Source organism: Trachemys scripta, chromosome 2 (genome assembly GCF_013100865.1).
Source record: "Trachemys scripta elegans isolate TJP31775 chromosome 2, CAS_Tse_1.0, whole genome shotgun sequence".
Classification (NCBI taxonomy): domain Eukaryota; kingdom Metazoa; phylum Chordata; order Testudines; family Emydidae; genus Trachemys; species Trachemys scripta.
This window is the reverse complement of record NC_048299.1, coordinates 151,586,137-151,595,624: the sequence shown is the minus strand read 5'-3', so window position 1 is coordinate 151,595,624 and position 9,488 is coordinate 151,586,137.

Genomic DNA, 9,488 nt, shown 5'->3' with positions numbered 1-9,488 from the left:
TGGGGGCTTTTCCTCAGCCTGACTTTGGCTCGGCCTGCCCTTGCTGGCCTTGGTAGCCCTTTCTATGGCCCTGTACATCCCCTTCCTTAGAGACCGTGGGAGAACCAGTCCTACCCTGGATTCTAGGTTCTGCCCCAAGGCCCTGTACCCAACAGCTAGGCCTGCTCCTGTACCTTTGTTGCGGTTTCCCCTGGTTTCCCCTCAGCTGGAGCTCACTCTGTAATCCATTTGGCCTAGCTCCAGGCTTTATAGCCCACAGGCCAAGCCCCCCGTTATATACCCTCCTCCTTAGAACCTGGCCCACGCGGGGGCAAGTTCTGTTCTTCTCCAAGCTTCATCCCTCCTCATCTCATCGCCGTCACCGGCTGCGCGCTTGTACAGCCTGTGCGCAGTGTCTGCAGCTCCACTGCCAGCTCGCTCGGGGCAAACCTTCCCTTCTGCAGTATCCCGACGCTCTTCCTGCAGCCTCTCAGTCTCATGAACAGCTGCTTGCAGAGCCTGTTCTGAAGCCTTTAGCGTCTTCTGTTGCCTTTTTGCTACTGCCGCTGCATATGCCAAAACCTTTTCGGTCAGGGTCTGAGAACCCACCATGGACTGCTCCACCCTTGTGTTTGTCCCTCCTCCAGTCTGCTTCATCTCTGGGCCAATCATTTCGTCCTTCATCTCCCTGCAGCACCCGACAGGGTGTGTTGGTGGAGGGTCTGCAAGGTCCATGGCCACCCCAGCCACCTCCACCTTGCCTGCCTCATGGGGGTTTGTGTCAGAGGACACCTTCTTCTTTCTTTCTAACTTCTTAGGGCCCTGGCCCCTCGTTCAGCCACTCAGCAATTTCCTAAGCAGGCCGTGTCTTTTGATGTGGCCTGCTTCTCCTCCCCCAAAACAAAGAACTCTTTCTCCCATCTTGCCATTAGGCCACGCTTGTACACTTTCTCATGCCCTTCTCCCTGGGCTAACCTTCTCAGCAAAGCCCAGGCATGCTCTCCTTCTCTGCTCTTTTTGTCCATGGGCATAGCAGACCCTGGGTTGATTTCCCTTTGCAGGATCTCTCACAGGTATTGCTGCTGCTGCATCTGTAGCTCCACCTGCACTTCCTTCTGCGTCTGTTGGTTTTCTAGGAGCTGCTGGAGAAACCCCTAGATCTGCTTTGGCTGCTTAGCCAGTCCCTGGAACTGAAGTGGGAAATCCAGCGACCAGCTTGGTCCCTTGATACACCTGCTTGGGGGAGGGATAGCTCAGTGGTTTGAGCATTGGCCTGCTAAACCCGGGGTTGTGAGCTCAATCCTTGAGGGGGCCATTTAGGGATCAGGGAAAAAAACTGTCTGGGGACTGGTCCTGCTTTGAGCAGGGGGTTGGACTAGATGACCTCCGGAGGTCCCTTCCAACCCTGATATTCTATGATTCCTTCAGCAACCAAGACTTCCCTCACGGATCACAGGGGGAACTCAATCCTGCCATCTATGCCAATCATAAATGAATCTATTTATCGTTAGGTGCCCCCCGGCAGCCAGGCATGGCATCACAGCCCTCTCGCTGGGCTAGCGTCCCCCATCTATGGTCGCTCCAGCACCACAGCAGTTTCTCTGCCTGGTAACTCCGGCCAGGTCACCACCTTTAGTCCACCCTTCTGGGGCCCAGCTTGCCTCACACTAAAAGTCCAAAGAGGTCTTTCCACAGACAGAAGTCCTTCTGCCATCGCTGGGGCACTTGCTCAGCCTGTAGCCCCCTTGCTGGGCTTGGGAACCCTCTCCAGGTGCGTGTACGCCGCCTCCTCTGGGACCGGTAGGGGAACCCAGTCCCACCCGGACATTGATAGCAGCTCAGGGCCCTGGACCCAACAGCTAGGTCTGCACCTTTCTCTTTGCTGCACTTTTCCAACCTCTCTTCTCAAGTTCCCCTCCAGGCTTTCCTTGCTGCTCTGAACTTCCTACCTCGTTCTCAATCCTGTTGCTACCCCAGCTGGGGTGTATCACCACTGAAGTCTGGCTCTTTAGGGGGGCGGATATGGTGCCTCTCAGTTCGGGCTCATTCTGTAATCAGCTTTCTGTGAGTGCCAGGGGGCTCCATTTCCCCTTCCACTAGCTCCCCATTTACAGAGAGCCAGAGCAGTACCTGAAGCAGGGAGCGGGAGTTGCTGGTGGCCTCAGAGGCACAGGCCCTGCAGCGCCTCGGGCACCTGGCGCAAGTGCCGCATGATATGGAGCTGGCGCATCACATTGGCCGTGACGTCCTCCTGCTGCAAGGGAACGAGAACCTGTCTGAGACTCAGACGCCTCTGAGGAATCGGGGGATTAACGGCCCCTGGAACTAGCAGCATTTCCACCCAGCCCCTACCCACCTCTGAGGGATGGATTTCCCCTCCTGACCCCCAGGATGGAGTCTTGTTGTCCTTCCTAGTGACCTCCAGTGGCAACCCCCCTCCTTGTACGGAGAGCTCCTGCCACCTCCCCGTCAGTGCCCCTGACAGCTGTTCCACCTCCAATCCACAGCTCAAGTTCTCAGACCCCTCTCCTCCAGCCCCACCCAGGTTGGGTAGGGAGGGGACTGTAGCGGGGGGAGCAGGAGGGATTCTGACAGCAGTGAAGTGGGATGTGGGGAGGTTGAGACCTTTCCCCAAGTCACCCCAGCCACTAATGCTGAAGCCGCAGGATGGCAGCCCTGGTGAATGGGACGGATCGGCAGCCCCTGCTGACTGAATCCTCCTGTTCTCTCCAGCAGGGCCGGCTTTAGGAAGGGCGGAGCCCAATTCGAACATTTTTGGCGGGGCCCCGGCAGGGATGACTAACAAAAAAAAAATGTAAAAAAAAGCCTTTCATTTCTTCCATGTATTATTTACTTTCCATAACGATATAAATAATATTATATATTCTGTACATTGCATCATATATGCTGTTGATCGGTTATTAATGAGCTCCGTTTCATGTGTGTGGGTCCCCGCCACTCCCTGGGAGTGTGCTAGGGTGACCAGATGTCCTGATTTTATAGGGACAGTCCCGATTTTTGGGTCTTTTTCTTATAGGATCCTATTATCCCCCACCCCCTGTCCCGATTTTTCACACTTGCTGTCTGGTCACCCTAGTGGTGAGCTATAAAAGCCACCCTGCCCTTAAAGAGTCTAAAGATGCTATACGGCCCCTTTGACGATCCTATTCATACACCTCAGCCGCTAAACAAAACGCTGGGGGGGCGGCGGGGGAGAGAGATGGGCCTTCTGCAGCAAAATCCAGATTTCAGGTTGCAATAGGTGGCGTAGGCAGGTTAATAACCAGCCTCCAGGGAACTGTAATGATACCCCAGAGGGTGAGAACATAAGAACATCAGAATGGCCGTACTGGGTCAGACCAAAGGTCCATCCAGCCCAGTATCCTGTCTACTGACAGTGGCCAATGCCAGGTGCCCCAGAGGGAGTGAACCTAACAGGTAATGATCAAGTGATCTCTCTCCTGCCATCCATCTCCACCCTCTGACAAACAGAGGCTAGGGACACCATTCCTTACCCGTCCTGGCTAATAGCCATTAATGGACTTAATGCAGAAGGGCGGTATGGATGGACTATGTAGAAGCTGTGACTATGTATGGAGGCATAACTATAATGTGGAGATGCAGAGCAGCTTTCATTGCACGGGAGCCCAATGCATTTTACAAACGATCTGTATAAAACTCACTATACCCACAAGAGAAGTCCGACCACCTCTTCCAGGGGGGATGGGACATAGCAGGCGTTTAACAGCACCATAGTTAACCTCAGGTAAGCAAGCATGCAGCATGCAGGTGGAATGTAAGCTAGGGTGACCAGATAGTAAGTGTGAAAAAAAGGGATGGGGGTGGGAGGGTAATAGGCACCCATATAAGACAAAGCACCAAATATTAGGACTGTCCCTTTAAAATCGGGACATCTGGTCATCCTAATGGAGTGCAAACCTCCAAATTAGATGCTACGTTCCCATGCTTGGAGAGAGTCCCAAGGATCACGACTTTGGTTTTATGCCCCGTCTGAAAGATGGAACATCAGAATGGAGCTGCCACATGCTCCTGGTAGAGCGCCCCTTGCTGGAGTGTTTGGGCACCACGTGCTTTAAGCTGCCTGAGTCTGAGCAGAGTTCAGGCACTGCCTCTGTTTGAACACAGAGGGTGTCTCTATGCAAACTCTTGGGGTGCACATGCTCTGTCTAGCATCCCTTTCTGGGAGTGGAGACCCCACAGTCCAAGTGCCTAGGCACAGAGACTAGCGCCAGCTCCCCGGTCGCGTAAGCACACCCTTTCCAGAGCCCCAACCCTGGAGATCCTCACCCCTGTAGCTGAACCACGTAAGACAGAAGCTTTGCAAAAAGGGCTTCTAAAGCAGCTACTCTTTACTTTAGACAGGACACAAGATATACAGCTCCAGACCCAACAATCACCTTCCCTCCCTCAGTTCCCTCCCCACTCTCAAGTGTTTTTGGGCCAGGCCAGAGTCTTTTAAGGAATTCAGGGTCCCTCCCCCCTACAGCTCATGGCTTCTCTGAATCATGGAATCTCACTCTTTTCTCCTGCCAATTTCCTTTGCCCTTAGTCGGCCCCCGCATCCTTTGTTTTTCCTGGGAGCCCCCTCCTCACCCTGTCTCTGGTGCCCTACACCCCAGCCCCCTGCACAGAAGTTAGAGAAAACTGACCCTCCTCATTTCAGGGTGCTCCCATATGAATGGGAGCCATTCAGGTTAACGACTCTCCATTGTCTCTGCTCTGGGAGAGATGAGGATGGAGCCCACGTACACCAGCGAACTCCCTTACACAACAATTTCATGAAGATCAGCCAGAATTCTGAAGTTGCACCTAGATTCCCCAAAGCGTCCCATCGGCACTGGCTCAGTGCTGACCCAGAGGGAAGAGCGCCACCTATTGACTCACCACCACCACTTCTGGCGGCACCCTGGGCTTTCCATGGCGCTCTCCCATCCAATACTAGCGACAGTAGAACCTCAGAGTTACGAACACCAGAGTTATGAACTGACCTGTCCACCGCACACCTCATTTGGAACCGAAAGCAATCGGACAGCAGCAGAGAGACACACACGCACAAAATCAACTACAGAACCGTACAGTATTGTGTTAAACGTAGACTACTACAAATAAATAAATAAATAAAGGGAAAGCGGCATTTTTCTTCTGCATAGTAAAATTTCAAAGCTGTATGACGACCACGTTCCTTTGTGAACTTTTGAAAGAACAGCCATAATGTTTTGTTCCGAGTTATGAACATTTCAGAGTTATGAACAACCTCCATTCCTGGACTCCCAATCCTGCATCCCTTGCGACAAGGTCACAGGCAGGGCTACCTGTTCTGGGCGAGTAGATCTCTGGACCCAAAGCTTGGTAAGCAGCATGGACATGTGGGCACGGTTGTGGTGGCGTAAAACTGCCCATTCCCAGCAGACTCGTCCTGTCCCCCAGCTGTGCAGAACAGAAGTACTCTGCTGACACCTCCTCTGGGCCTGTATGATATCCTCAACTGATTAGAATTGCACCTGGCTGCCAAACTCTCTAAACCTAATGGTGAACCTCCTCTTCCCCCGCCCCGATTAGCTCCCCAGGGCAGCGGCTAAAGCTTTGCAGACAGTGACAGCCTGTTATACAAGACTTAGGCATTGTTTCCTTTCTGATCTTTCTCTCTCTCGGCAGGTTGGCATCACAAAGCAGGCACCAGGCTGCAGAGCGGAGATAACAGAGACCATTAATTCCATCAGGGCTGGGACGACAGCTCATTAGCGGCCGGAGAGGAGACTAATGGTTCCCTTTGTTCCTGCCATTTCCTTCCCTGAGCGGTGACCTTTCTGGAAGAAAGCCCCTGGCTTGGGGAACGCCACCCCCTTTGAGAGAGCATCTCAAATCGCTGCCTTCCCCCAGGACACCTTCCCCCCCAGAGCTGCTCTCCCAGCCTTGTGAAGAGTCCAGGGCCCCGTCTGTGCGAAGCCCCATCTCCTCTAGCCAGAAGGAGCAGCTCAGTAACTCGGCTCAGGAAAGCTCCCTGCAGCGGGTTCCCAGCTTTGTGACTCATCCCACACAGGATTTCAGGACAGACTGAGGTGAGCATTGCTTCCCCCTGGCACTACATTGAAACGGTCTCTGATTTGCAGAGCATGCGGCTGCCTCTCCGTGGGTGCAGGCTCTGGGACAGAGTTTGGGGGCCGGAGAAGGGGTGGTGGGTGCTGGGGGGAGGGGACTGCCATCACATGTGGCTTCCTTCCTCCCCTGCTGCCCCTCACCATAGCCTCGGTGGGGGATGGGGCTGCCCCTTGCCCAGTGTTTGCAGGAGTGGTGGCTGGGGGGAAACCCAGTCAAACTCTGGTTTTACTCTTTCATTGATGGGTCACTTTAACCCCTTACAAACCCCTTCCCACCTCTCTCACCCCCCTTTTCTACTGGGCTTGTTTGATCTTTTCGGTGGAGCCAGATGAAAACCACAAACCCCAGCGAGAGCAACAGGCTGGAAGACTAGACTGAACCCACCACCCACCCAGTCTAGTCCACCCCAGAGCCCAGGACTGAGGGCAAATGTCCCCCCACCCCCGGGCCACGTGCTTCCACTCCTGGCCTCTCCTAGTGCCGCCAGAGATTCTGTGTGGCTGCATCAGGTGGGATTTCAACCGGACCCCCCCCTGCTAAATTCACCCCTGTTTTGTGACCACTCTGCACCAAGAGCCCCTTCCTTCCCTACCCTAGAGCTGCTGGATGGCTAGAAAGCTGAGCTGGGCGTTTGATGGATCTGGAATGTTATCGTGCCCCCCCTCCCCCAAAAAACCTTAATGTCCACACAGCTTGGGGGGGGGGGGATATTCCTCCCCCCCAAGCCAGTCTATTTTATTGTTGTAGGGCAAATGAAGGAGCCAGAGTTTAATGGAAATATTCAGCCCCTACAGCAGTCTTGCAGCAGGGGAAGCAGAGTTGATGGGAAGGGAACTGGTTTGGATAGGAGCCCCCCGTCCCCCTCCTTTGCAAAATAATTTGGGGAGGGGAATCAGATCACTCCGTGCCTCAGTTTCCCCTCTCTCGGGGGAGAAGGGAGAGATAAAAGTCTCAGCCTGCCGTGTTGCAGACCTTTCGCATTCTCCCCTCCTGATGTATTTGATTTCCTCCTCCAAACCTCCCTGTCTCTCTCTCTCTCTCTCACCTGGAATTCACAGCACTAAGTACTGGCTCGGGGCTTTCTTCCTGGGTTACATGATCCCAAATTTAGTTCTGAAACAGACGCAGGCAGGCACAACTCACCCTCAAACAGCAACACCACCGAAAACCACAAAACCAACCCAATATTACACACCTAGGGGGAATTACGGGGTCAAATTCTCACCGACCGAAGCCCCAGCAGCTGCTAAGGTGAGTGAGGTCCACTGCAGAGATTCCTGTCTCCCACCAGACCGGAAGCCCCCTCGGTGTCTCCTCCAGGTGAGTGCTGGGGGGAGGGGAGGGGAAGGCTGCAAAGCACATGTGCCTTCTTCCCCCCTCCCCACTCCCCCCTCCTGACCTGCAACAGCCGCTGCTGCCTCTGACTCAGGCCCCTGCCGGCCAGCGTCTCTCGCTGCCTAGCAGCAACAGCTGCTGCTTCCCGGAAAGCCACAGAGCTTTGCTTCAGGCAGGGACACTGCCCAATCTGCAAGGGGCCCTCTTAGGGGCGGGGCCCAATTCAGGGGAATCGGTGGAATCGGCCTAAAGCCGACCCTGCCCCCGTGAGCCCTCCCGCCTGCTTGTACTGCCAGAGCCAGCAGCAACTGCCGTCTGCTGCCCCCGGCTCCTAGCGTCCCCCATCCACTAATGGGAAGACAGGCTGCCCTTACCCTGCCCTTCCACCCTAGCCCTGAGCCTCTCCAACACCCCAAACCCCCCAGCCCCAGCCCTCAGCCCCCTGCACCCTAATCCTCTGCCCCAGCCCTGAGCCTTCTCCTGCATCATAAACCCCTCATCCTCAGACCCACAGCCCTCACCCCTGCACCCCCTCCTATCCCCAAACTCCCTCCCAAACCCCCTCCCCCCTTCCCACACACCCCCTCCTGCCTTCAACCTCCCTCCCAAAGCCTGCACCCCCTCCCTTTGCACCGCCTCCCACCCCCAAACTCCATCCCAGAGCCTGCATCCCTCACCCCCTCCTGCACACCCACCCCCTGCCCCAGCCCGGAGCCTGCACCCAGCACCCAAACTCTATCCCAGAGCCTGCACCCTGCACCCCTCCTGCACCCTAATCCCCAGCCCAGGACCTGCACCCCAGACCTCCTCCCCCCACCCAACCCCACTCCCAGAGCCTTAGGCAGGTGGTGGGGGGGTGGGTTCTGGGCACCACCAAAATTTCTACAACCCTGCCACCTATGCGAGTGGATAAGGGTTGGGGCAGTCAGGGGACAGGTAGGGTCCTAGGGGTGGGGGATTCTCAGCAGGGGGCAGTCAGGGGACAAGAAGCAGGGGGGGTTGGGGTTCGGAGGGGGGCAGTCAGGGGGTGGGAAGTGGGAGAGAGTGGATGAGGGCAGGCCTCCCCCCCCCCCCGTGTCCTCTTTTTTGATTGTGGAAATATGGTAACCCTAGAGATGAAACAATTCAAGTCTTTGTAAAACAGGCACCCAAAATAGCTTTAATCAGCATGCAGAAGAAGGGGTTTCCAAACAGGGAGTCTTGCCATTGAATTTGAATCAGTTTGAATTTCACAATTTATGATGATCAAAACATCCTCCAGGGGGATCTGTTGGCCTTCACTAATGGTGGCCAGGCAGCTGCAGCCTGGTACCAAAGGCTCTGGACTGGCCAACTCCGCCTGCCCTGAATTATTGTCTTGTCTGGTTGGACTGGCACTGAACTGTAAGAGGGCTGCATAATCGATAGAGGATTTACACTAACTCAAGGTGGCACTGCAACCCTAGAGGCTCATGAATAATAGATTAATGGATGGCATCTTTGTTAGTAGTCATGCCTTTTGCCTATGGAGCCTCCTAGCAGGCAGCAAAAAGGGGACGGCGCAGGCATAGAGACACAGCACTGGAGCCATTCAAAATACACCTGCCCTGACTTTTGTGCTTATTGGGGACTTCTCCCCTGACCCTTCCTGCAGGCTCAGCTGCAGGCCTGCTGGTTGCAGCTCAGGGGGGTTAGGAAGCTCTGCACCTGAGAACAGAGACCTCACTGCCAGGGGTGGGGTAAGCAGAAGATGGAACTTTTAGCTGTTGGGTAGAGGCCAAGAGATAGGAGGGCTGTGCTGGGGCTCAGGAGGGATTGGTGAAGGGGCAGTGCCTAATCCTCATCACACTTCTTTCTAGCCATAGGAGTACCCCCTCACCCTTGCAGACATGCAATTAACTCAGCCTTATCTGCCCCTCTGCAGAAGAGTAATATTATCCCCCCTGTGTTACAGCTGGGGAAAACCGGGGGGCAGAGACTTGCCCAAGGTTCTTAGGACTTAGCCTCAGAATGGGGTGGTGGAGGCTGCAATGGTGGGATGCCTTTGACACTGTAGTAGCAATATTCTGGAAGCA